Genomic DNA, 11,657 nt, shown 5'->3' with positions numbered 1-11,657 from the left:
AAAACAGGATCAAAGCAAAAATATGTGAACTAAGGATGGAAGACAGCGCTGATTTAAATCTAGGGATCGTATCAGCGCTGACTACATATGATGGACGTGTGTTCCATTGTACAACTGTTCTTGGAAAGAATGAAAAAATGTGGTAATCAGCTTTACTTTGTGGTATATTGTATGCCATGTGATGATGATGGCGTGTGTGTCTATTGTATGGAGTGAGATAGTGAAGGGGATTGACGTCAACATGATTATATACAATTTTATAAAACAAAAAGAGCATAGCTTGTTGTCTTCTTGATTGCAAGGTATTCCAATTAAAATCCTTAATTATATTTGTGACTATGCTCGGGTTCTTGCTGTAATTATTCGTAACAAATCTGGCGGCATGACGCTGAACATTTTCAATTTTATCAATATCCTTCTGATGGTAAGGGTCACACACACTAGAGCAATATTCCAAGGATGGTCTAACAATGCTGTTATATGCCGCTGCCTTAGTTTCCATTCTAGAAAAAAGAATGAATATTTTGTTTTAAGAAGCCTAATTTAGCTATGACTTACTTTACTACTATTTTTATTTACATGGGGTGACCGGTTTAAAGTTGAGCTTATTTCAACACCAAGATAATTTGCTTGGTTTACAACAGACAGAGGTTGATTGTGAAGAGTGCTAGAAGTATTTACTGGTTTACAGTTACAGTAGCATGCACAATATGATATTTTTCTATGTTAAAAGACATCTTCCATTTCTGCCCCCACAATGATTGACTATCTTGATCTCTCTGAAACTGAATAGTGTCAGCCGAAGTTTTTATGGGTCTGTAGATGGCACAATCATCCGAAAATAGACGGACATTTGACTTCACAGATGAAGGTAGATCATTTATGTAGAGAGCAGAAACAGAAGAGGCCCAAGTACTGTGCATTATACTTAAGTGGAGAACTGTCTTGACAATTACGGATCAGACTGATAAGGCCGAGGTTAAGATTATTAACCCTTTGAATGCTGGGAAATTTGTCTTCTGCTAAAATGTCGTCTGCTGAATTTCTAAAATTAGCATATTCTTCGATTTTTTTTCAAAGAATACTATCAGAATAGCAAACAGTTTGGATCCTGATGAGACGCCACGTTCTGTGGCGTCTCATCTGGATCCAAACTGTTTGCAAAGGCCTTCAAAATTCGGTTCCCGCACTGAAAGGGTTAAAACTAGAGAAATGCTCTCTTGTAAATTACTCGATAACTTGATACTTGAGTTATTGTAATTTATTCCATGTATGCCTAGCGTCTAGAAAAAAGGCCTTGGCCAACAGCGTAGACCCAGATGGGTCTGCGCTGTTTGCTTAAAGGAATTTCTGTAAGAAATACTCTAAATATAGAAATAAATATACTAGACATATCTAATTTTGGAAATAAATTGATCCAATTTAGAAGGATGGAAGAGTCCACTAGGCATACATGGGTAAATGTCATAGATACTTTATCATCGGCCGGCATTGCATTTGGGGTGGGTGAAGTCATGCCGCATTCTTTTTTTTTTTAATAAATACCGAAAAAGGTACTGTTGACGTAGTGAAGATCGTGGTTACAAAACAAGAACCTTTTTTCAGATACCTTACCTATATAAAGATTGCGCAAGGAGTGTATTGGATCATTTTTTAAGTGGATCGAGGTATTTTGAGGGAAATACTGAATATATTGATAGAGAAATAACTACGGTGGTGGCTCCTACTGAACGAACAGCGTCTTAAAAATGCCCGAAACTCTTGACATGCATAAAGGAAGACATATTTGTTTACCAGTAAAAAAAATTAATACCAAATGTATACACATAACATGAACACAAACATTTACATCACATATCTGGTATCAATACATATAGTTTATATATAGATGATATAAATAAAGGCAAAACGGCTACAGAAACAGTAAAATGTAGCAAAAAAGAAAAAACAACAATGTGAAGGAATTTTAAGCAACTAGGAAGCAACAGAAGAATCAATGACATCTTTTCGTTTTAACATTGCAAAATAGATAATTTTCGATACTTTGCGGATACGTTTTACAGACTTTGTTGACAATTTTTTTTTTCAAAATAATTCAATGTGTTAAATGACAGCCTTATGTTGTATTTTGACCCAAGATCTGTATAAATTGGACAAATACATAGACAATCAAATTCAGTTTCAATCATATCAGTAGTACACAATTTATACTTACGATCATTGACGTTTATATTATTAACTCTTCCTCTTTCTATTTGTAAGTGATGCGAGCACAATCGAAATCTACTCAATGCAATTCTATGTTTTTCATTATCTACACAATTCAAGTAGGTTTTAAAACAAAATTCTTTTTTAAATATGTTATAATAATTAAGCTTACTTTGAGACTCTATACATTCAAACCAGGAATGAGTGTAAATATCACGGACTCTTTGTTTAAGCATACAAATATGAATTACATGTTACAGCAGTATTAGTGATATTTTTAAAACAAATACCAGGCATAATACTTATAATGAATGAGTAGTTTGATTCTCATAATGGCCTCGCTTTATAATAATAATTTAAACTTCTTATTAGGGATCATGTGTAATTTATGTTTGTATATCTCTTACGTATAAATGTATTTTGTTGCAAAAACTATTTTTGTATAGTATACAATGTTAGGTTAAAGTTTACATATATAGACTTATCTAGTTGAACGTGTTAGTAGTTCATCCTCAATTACATATTCGCGGTCATTATATTGGGTGACAGACTGGGCTGTACCATATACGGTTATTATACTTTAGTGGAGAGCTCTCTTGACACGGATTAGACTGATGCGATCGAGGTTAAGATTATTTAAACTAGAGAAATGCTCTCCCGTCAATTACTCGAGAACTGCATAATTGAGTTATAATTTCATGACAGATACTTTATCATCAGCCGGAATCGCATTTGAGGCGGGCGAAGTCATGGCGCATTCATTTTTATAAATACAGAAAAAGGTACATTGTGGACGAAGTAAAGATCATGGTTTTCAGATACAAATATAAAGATTGCACATAGAGTGTTTTGGATCAATTTTTAGGTGGCTCGATGATGGTAAAAAAGAAAATACTGAATGAATTGATACGATAAATAACCAAGATAGTTTGCTCCTACTAAACGAACATCGTCTTAAAAATGCCCGACACTCTTGACACGCATAAATAAAGACGAGCGTGTTTCACATGTCTTGAAACAACTCTTCTTATTGAGGCAAAATATGCAATTTGTTTCCAATATATATCGTCTAATAGTAGATCTGTCGTTTATTTCCTTGTAATTAAATTACGATCCGCAATTTTATAAGAATAGGCAAGGACATGCATTTACATTACACTAGTTATATTACGAACATATAATTCGAATTTATTAAAAAAAAGTGCAGTATACTAAGGTAATACTCTTTATAGAAAATATACTATAGACCAATTCCCAAAATATAATAAAACAAACATAATCCGTTTGTAAACGATATCTGTCCGACCAAAATACAATTAATCTGCATTGTTATCGATAAAATAATAAATTAAATTCATGCTATGTTTACGTAAAAAGAGACCGAAACAAAATGAAAACAAATACGATACGCAGTTTTTAAAACATTTATCAAATCCTAAAATAATTGAATACAACCCTGATCAATTCGCTTATGTTGGCAGAATGAACACACTATCAGTATCCATCTTTAGACAGCTTGTGTTATATCATGCAATGTACTTGCCCTGCCTTCAGGGAAATCAAGCGAACGTCAGATTGAGAAAATAAGTCTAAAATACAAATGTCATCCCGTCTGGCTTCTATCCTCATCCATTCAATCTGATTTATGTTGATCGTTTACATAGTTTCAGTTGAAGAACGTGTATAAAATAGGCTCGTCTTTAAATACAGAATCAAATGTTTAACTGCAAACACTATGAGGAAAAAACGCAAATTCAATGAAATGGCATTAGAAGATAAAGTATTTGTCCTCACAATTGTTGAATATTTAAATAGTTCTATATTTTGAAGCATAATTGCATGGTGCACTTTACGATATTTTTATTGCCAAGTTATTACCTAACACGTTATAAAATATACTACATTTAGTCAAAGACTTTTTTTTAATTATCAATGTACACAGAACATGCTTGTAGAAATGTGAGCGTTTTTGCACTGATTATATAACAGCTATAAATAAGTCTTTGGATCCCCGGATATAGTCTTGGGCATCAGCATATAAGACAGTATAAAACAATAAAACAATGAATGGTAAAACAAGCAGAACTACAGTTCTTTAATATTAAAGCCATGCCAGGTTTTGATGTTTATAATATGTTTGTCATCCTGTATATTTTCTCCATCATTAGTTATGAGGGCAATGTGTGTAGTGTACATATGTCATGTTTGTTTTTTCAATAATGCCATAAATAAAGGATCACAATATAATGATTATCATTCACTCCTCGGACCTGCTGAAAATCCGCGTTAGTTTATTTAAGCATGCTTTTCATGCTGCATATGACCCTCAAACATCGCGTTTAAAGCAAATAAAATGCGCGTTGCCTCTCTGGATCAGCACACAATCTTACGGAGGTTCCGTAGATAGTCGATGATTCACGATTGGCGCTTAAATTGAGTGAGCCAGGATCATTTCAAGAAAGTACCCTACATATATTGAATGTTAATTAACACGCTAGTAAGAACGAGTATTCCTCTAAGTGTGTGTGCAGTCGTATAGTAATACTATTTCATTTAACCAACGCGTGTTTTTTAGGTTATAAAACTTCTAATGGCAATAGTTCATAACCCGTGCTCCACCGTTTTAAGAGCACATATTCTATCTTCTCAACACGCAAATGTGAATCAATTTGAAGCAAACCAAACTCAATTAGGAAGTTTACTCTGGACTGTGTTTCCGTGTCAAAGCTCTGAAACACTGAGGATAACTGTCTGAATCTTGATCTCTGGTTGGTAGAACGTTTAATTAGACAAATAATTGCGTTATCTTGATCAGTGTATCTTGATCTGTTTCTCCACTTCAAGTTGCAGCAGTGCAAAAGAAAAGAAAGATAGACACGGGAACATTTCTAGACCTGGCCATACCAAGACAGATATTTTCTACGAACCAAAATAGGAACGTAAATTCTAGCAACGTACTTAAATATTGAATCAATGACTCAATGGCTTTAACATCGCAATTTTAGTATAACAATAATACTTTTAACATATTACACCAATAATTGTAAACATTGTAACAATATATGTACCCAAAGAGAAAACAATATGAATGCACTTTTTTACACAAAAATAAAGCTGATAGATACGAAATTTAGCTTTAGCAGTGATAATTTATTACTCCAAAGAACTATTTAAATTGTTGTAAAAGATACACCCACCATTAGGGTTTCTCTATATTTAACAATGTGTTTGCTTTATCTAAAGATATAAATCATCACTTGATGAAATACGTCAAACACAGATATTTGCGTTGCCAGGCATTGACAAAACGGACATTAAAAAAAATAATGTAGTTGATCCTCCAATTTTTTCAATAGCCTTTGTGGATATTAAGCGTTTTGAAAATCGACAGGCATCGATTAATGTATGGATCGCATCTGTTTTATATTTGTACGTGAAGAAATGGATATTTGACGGATAGTTGTTTTTGTAAGTACTGGCATGTATCGAATATACCACCAAGAGAAACAAATAAAAATAAGTCAAATAAAACATCTTCAATGAATAATGTAGCCGTGTTTAATAAAACTAAATATATACTGCACCAGATTAAGTACTGGTGAAAGTGTCTTGTGTGATTTGACGATATTTTCCCGTGTTTAACGGCATTTTTAAAAGATAGTATAACGACGTACATTTAATCAAATCGCACGTTAACATGACAAACATTACGTTATTATTTTATTTTTCAGGAATTGTGGCCTGCCCCGCTTGAAACAGAAATGAAATAGGACAGACAAAGTTCCACACAAGTTATGCTGATGGAAAACTCGAAACAGACTGAAAAGCGTTCAACCAACAGAGCTAATCTGTGCCGCATTCGGAGCAAGACAAAGAAACACGGTTTCTTTTTATTGAAAACGTAAACAAAATACACGTTTGTTCTTATCACACAGGTTTCCTTCTATTTCATGTTCTAATCACATGCAAAGCAAGGACGACACTTTCCGCTTTTATGGCATTTTAGGTTTTAAGGAAGTCTCTTCTTAGCAAAAATCACGTTTAGACGGAAAGTGTTGTCCCTGATTAGCCTGTGCGAACTGCACAGGCTAATATGGGACGACACTTAAAGCACCTGCATTTAACACCCTTTTCACAGAGGCTCAAATGTAAGCTATCAATGTTTCACGTTCATCGTACATCAACTATTGACCACAGTACGTCATACGAGACATAGCTAAGCAAAAGTAAATATAATTAGCTGATTAGACAAACAATTGACATGACGCCTTATCTATGATCGCTCCGCCCAATAGAATTGATCCACCAATCAGCGATCGATTAATCGGGCTCACTCGTTAGCAACGACCTGTCCGCCATTTTCTAGACAAGCTACATGTTTAGGTTCACTTTTATTCCAACGAGTTTCTTTTGTTTTCCTCTTTAAAAAAACGATTAAAAATGGTTAAACGGTGTCAATGGGGATTATGTAACTCGGACAATCGATATCCTGACAGATTAGTTGGTGACATTGAATTTATTTCGTCTCCAAAGCCGAAAAAAGATCTTGAGAAGTGTAAGACTTCTGAAAATACGGGATTTGACGTCGATTTCATCGTTATTTTCCCTAAAAATTCGGACAGAGTCAATGTACGACTCATAAGCAAATTTTCTTCTTTGAATTCGTTGACGTAGAGAGCATCTATACGGCAAAAAATGTTCACCAAAATCATCGTGTATATCGCTTAACCGTATCATAGACATGTTCATCTGCATTACTTTGCGAGAACTGAAATCCAGCATGAAGCCTAATTCATGCTGTGCTTTATTACTCTGATAGTAATACACTTAATTGACATCATACATGTTATTTGAAGGTGACATGTGATATATTATCTTATTAACGGTATCTACACATTTGCAGTCATGTGGTGTCACCAATAAACGCTTTTAATCCACACTAGGAGCTCGAATGCCTAGATCTCATTTTTAAACGATTTTCGTTTATTTTGTTCCGATTAAAAAACGGAAATGAAATATGGCAAAAACGGTGTAAAAAGGGTTAATGCAACTCTGACATTTGGTATCCAGAAAGATAAGTTAGATGAATTAAATTTATACCATTTCCAACGCGGCAATGCGGTCTTGACAAGAGCGAGTGGAAGCTTCAAGAATTACCGAGATCCCCTTTATAGAACATTAATTTATTTCACAAACTTGAAATGTCATATAAGCAATAACTAAGCATTATTAAGTATGTATTATGTCACGTGTGCATGTAAAATAATTGAGAATTTTGGTACCCAATTCGTGTAACTTTACGAAATCCCCGTTAAAAATCGCGTTTCTGTGTGTGTCAGAAACAAGTGAAAACCATTTTGTTATCATTTTAATAAAGACGTATCGATAAATGCTATTGTAAAAGAGTTAGTATTACTGATATTAGTTAACCAATAAATGCGGTAACTTCGGGGAAGTCGGTACCTGCGCGAGCGTCTGATATTGGTAGCCTTATTAATTTATAATAGCCTGACCGTATTCCATTTCGTACAACGCTAATTTTATATCAGACTATGTCCAAACTTACTGTGTTGTTTTTGCGCTTTAAATTATAGTGATTGATAAATGTCCCATAAGCAATTTTTAATATGATTAATATCACTTTTACTAGTATACGCAATAACATGTGGGATTGAGGTACCCATCCGGCGTCAGAAAGCGCGTAAAACTTCACCGAATTCCCAGTTATAAAGCGCTTTTTCGTGTCAAATACACGGGTAGGGGGGAATGTTTCCGTACTTATTTTGTTAATAACACGGATAAATACCGGTGAAGTGTTAATTTATTGCAAATACCACCATTACACGTAATAACGGGTTCGAATTCGGTAAGCGCGCAAGCGTTTAAAAGCGTGTTTAATGTACCGATTTGCCCGTTATAAATAGCTGATGTTCTCTTTAATCGTATATTTTTTGCATTTGCAGAATAACTAAATGGCATCAACCCTTTTACAAGTGTAATATGGTGTTAAACAAGTCCATAAAAGCATCCGGAATATCGCGTAAATCTATATGCAGTCTATAGGCAAAGAAGCCATTTTGGTGTTAGCTTGTCTAGGTTTCCTTCCCGCTGAGCCTTGTGATTAAGTGGGCGGAGCGATCACTGATAAGGCGTTATGTCAATTGATCGTATTGAATAAAATCATATTCACAGCAAAAAATCAATGGTCATTTCTCCTTTCACAGAACATATATTCAATGTCTGTACGCATGCAAACTATTAACGTCGAAGAATATCTTAAACATATACCCGCCATTTAATAGTAAAACATTTGGTATTACTACGGATTAAAAATACAAACGCAGGGGAACGTATCCAATGATTATACAAGTGATGAGTCTCACTTGAATATTTTTACAATCGAAGATGGTTGATGAATGTGTATGCTTTTGTCGCATTTTTAAACTAGAGAATTCTTTTTAAAGACAGACGGACTAAGGAACGTACTCAATATACGGGCATGCCTTTTGTTTTTGTTTCGAGTCTAACAATAATAGTATTCCATACCAAATGTATTTACAAAGTCAGTTACGGATAACGTTTAATTTAGTTATCAAAGAATTAATGCCCGCATACATTTATTTCCGTTTGTGAAAAAAAAGATGTCGTTCAATAGACGGTCACATTAAATAAACAACATTTACTTTAAAGACATGCTCAATAATTTCAATATCACATCACGCGTCACATATTATGTTAATAAGATTAAGTAGACTGCTTAATTTGTACGCTTTCTAGTAGTTCAAAAGTTCAAAAACGATCAGAACCTATGATGTTCTCCCCCCCCCCCCCACAAAGTTAACAACAACAATCGAAATAGCACTTTCCAGGCTGTGCCTTATTGTGTGTTGTGATGTGTACAAAGGGGAAAAAACTGTTTCACGAAATTAAATAGACTCTCATTAATCAGATCATTCTACATTTCGATACTGCTGAGTATTCCTCACGGTGCCAAATGTCTAACCCACCTCATTTTCTGTACAAACTATTCACACGGACAACAACAAACACACGAAGAAAGTCATTTTCTAAGCTCTGCGGTAACATCAACAACTACCGTCAGAAGTAACATCATCCCAGGTCAGAATAATAAATCAGTTAACATTTGACATCAATAAAAGATCGCCCAATTTTATCAATAAAAAGCATTTATTTTATGCTTTCTGGTGGTTTATAAAGAAATATCAGATTTGTCATATTTTATCATTAGGTATAAAATAAATGTATTTCATTGTAAAGTGGATTTCGTTTTCGCTTATACATATATTTAGAATCATTTGACATGTGAATACCGTACACAAGTATTTTAATTTACGCCATCTTCATATCAGTTGTTTCAAAGTTATATAATTAAGTTGAGAACACGCTCAATTGAAATTTAAACAGAAATTATGTAAAATGCCCAGGCGCCAGTAGAGAAGGCAAATGAGCACGAGTTTTTAAGTGGATACCTGGTATTCTGCACAGAGACAATTATCAACCAAACTAACATTTAAGGGTTTATTTTCCATCTTCTCTTTAAATGTGCAATATTTCCCCGGGGAATTACCACCAGATGAAATACGTCAGTTAAATCCAATATCCGCCTGTCTTGGAGGTGACAGAACAAGAAAGAAAATATGCGTCAATCAGCTATTTCTGCAATTTATTGCAATCATCATTTGATACGTTCACGCATTAAAATAAATGACTTATCGCACAAAGGTGCGATTTACTTATTTATTTCTTGTTGGCAACTTACAAATAACACTTGTTACTAGCTATGCAACAGGCTACAACAAAATTAACCGGCTAACACATGGCTTATAAACCGGTTAACTCAACAAACTAAACATGTTTGAGTCTAATGTCAAATTTCTCGTACATGCACTCTCTTTAAAAACGAAAGTAATTTAAGATCGCATTTGTATTTCATAAGCGTCCATATCAATATCTTGATAAAGCTTTGTTATTGGCGTCGCTCTGGAGAGCGGCGACTAGTATGTAATGCATTTTTTTTCGCTTATGGGAGGAAAAGTTATTTTACGGATCAATGTATATATTTTTGTTTTAAGAATATCTTGCAAAGCGGTGATTTTTTGTGTAAATTAGTGTAAATAAGTACTGCATTTGTGCCTATTACATTTATTACAACATTTATTGCCAATAATGCAAAGCTAATTGTTTTAATTAATAACTGATCTACAACTGATCACCGGGGAAAGATCACAGGGACTGGGCAAATACGCGAAACTTTCTGGTTTTGTATAAAAACAATCATAATCAAAATATATTTATTTTGTAGTTTTTCTAATTTGCTTATTTACCGGAGAATCAATGTAATACAATATTTGACGACCTATCGCGCAAGCAAGTTTATTGGAAGGCGTAGTGGTACGAAAACGTACAATGTATTAGTTTATTAATAGACATATAATAACGATCGCTATACACAACTTCACCAAATAGCAGTACAAAAATGATGTCAGCCGGAATAGCTCAGTTGGGAGAGCGTTAGACTGAAGTTGTTTACGCAACAATCATCTAAAGGACCCCGGTTCAATTCCGGGTTCGGCACGAACGGAACAGTTCGGCGGCTGACAATGTTTTTCAGTCAGGTAAATAAATATAATAAAGCTTTATTTTATGTAGACATTTTAAAATCCATTTTACTACAATAGGACATTTTTATTAAAATTAATGGATGCCGCGTGGTGACAACGTTAATTAAAATTTCTTACATCACTTAAATATCTTATAAAAAATACACGTGTTTTTATATTAACTAATAAATGCAAACAACACATCTGTTGTCCATGTATTTTTATGATTGTCTATCATAGGCCCTAAGTACTATCCCTACCACATATAGAGCGCGAAGCGCGACACGTATTATTGATTGTAACAATGAGTTGCGATAAAGGAAGCAGCCGCTTATCAAGGAGAAGCTGTGTCCCAGCAACCCGTTTCCCTAGAGTCAAGCACTCCTCGGAGTTTTTTTTAAGAACCATATATAGAGCGCGAAGCGCGACACGTATTACTATCCAGGTGGTATGGGCCCTTTAGCATAATCCGACCATTACGTCCATAGTTATCTTCCTTAGAATTTGAGAAATTTTGAAATCGTTGTTCGAAGTCCAAAATTTTAATCCGAAAGTCCAGAATTATGTCTCTTTGAATTTAAAAATAAAAGTGAAAAACTGCTTGGTTAGGTGATTATGTCAACTTTTTTCATCAGATTCTTTCCAAAATTAAAGTGTCTTCATATCCATGAGCATTTTTACCTCATTTAAAATGAGAAACATCGGGACAATAAGTTTTTTTCTATTAAATTTGACAAAATAAACAATTTCGACTTGTTTGAAAGATTGCACAACTTTCGTCTGAATCTTTCTAAACTTGTTTAGTGTTTTTATATCAGTATTACTCGA

The sequence above is a fragment of the Dreissena polymorpha genome, chromosome 14, assembly GCF_020536995.1.
Source record: "Dreissena polymorpha isolate Duluth1 chromosome 14, UMN_Dpol_1.0, whole genome shotgun sequence".
Lineage (NCBI taxonomy): Eukaryota > Metazoa > Mollusca > Bivalvia > Myida > Dreissenidae > Dreissena > Dreissena polymorpha.
This window is presented reverse-complemented; position numbering follows the sequence as displayed.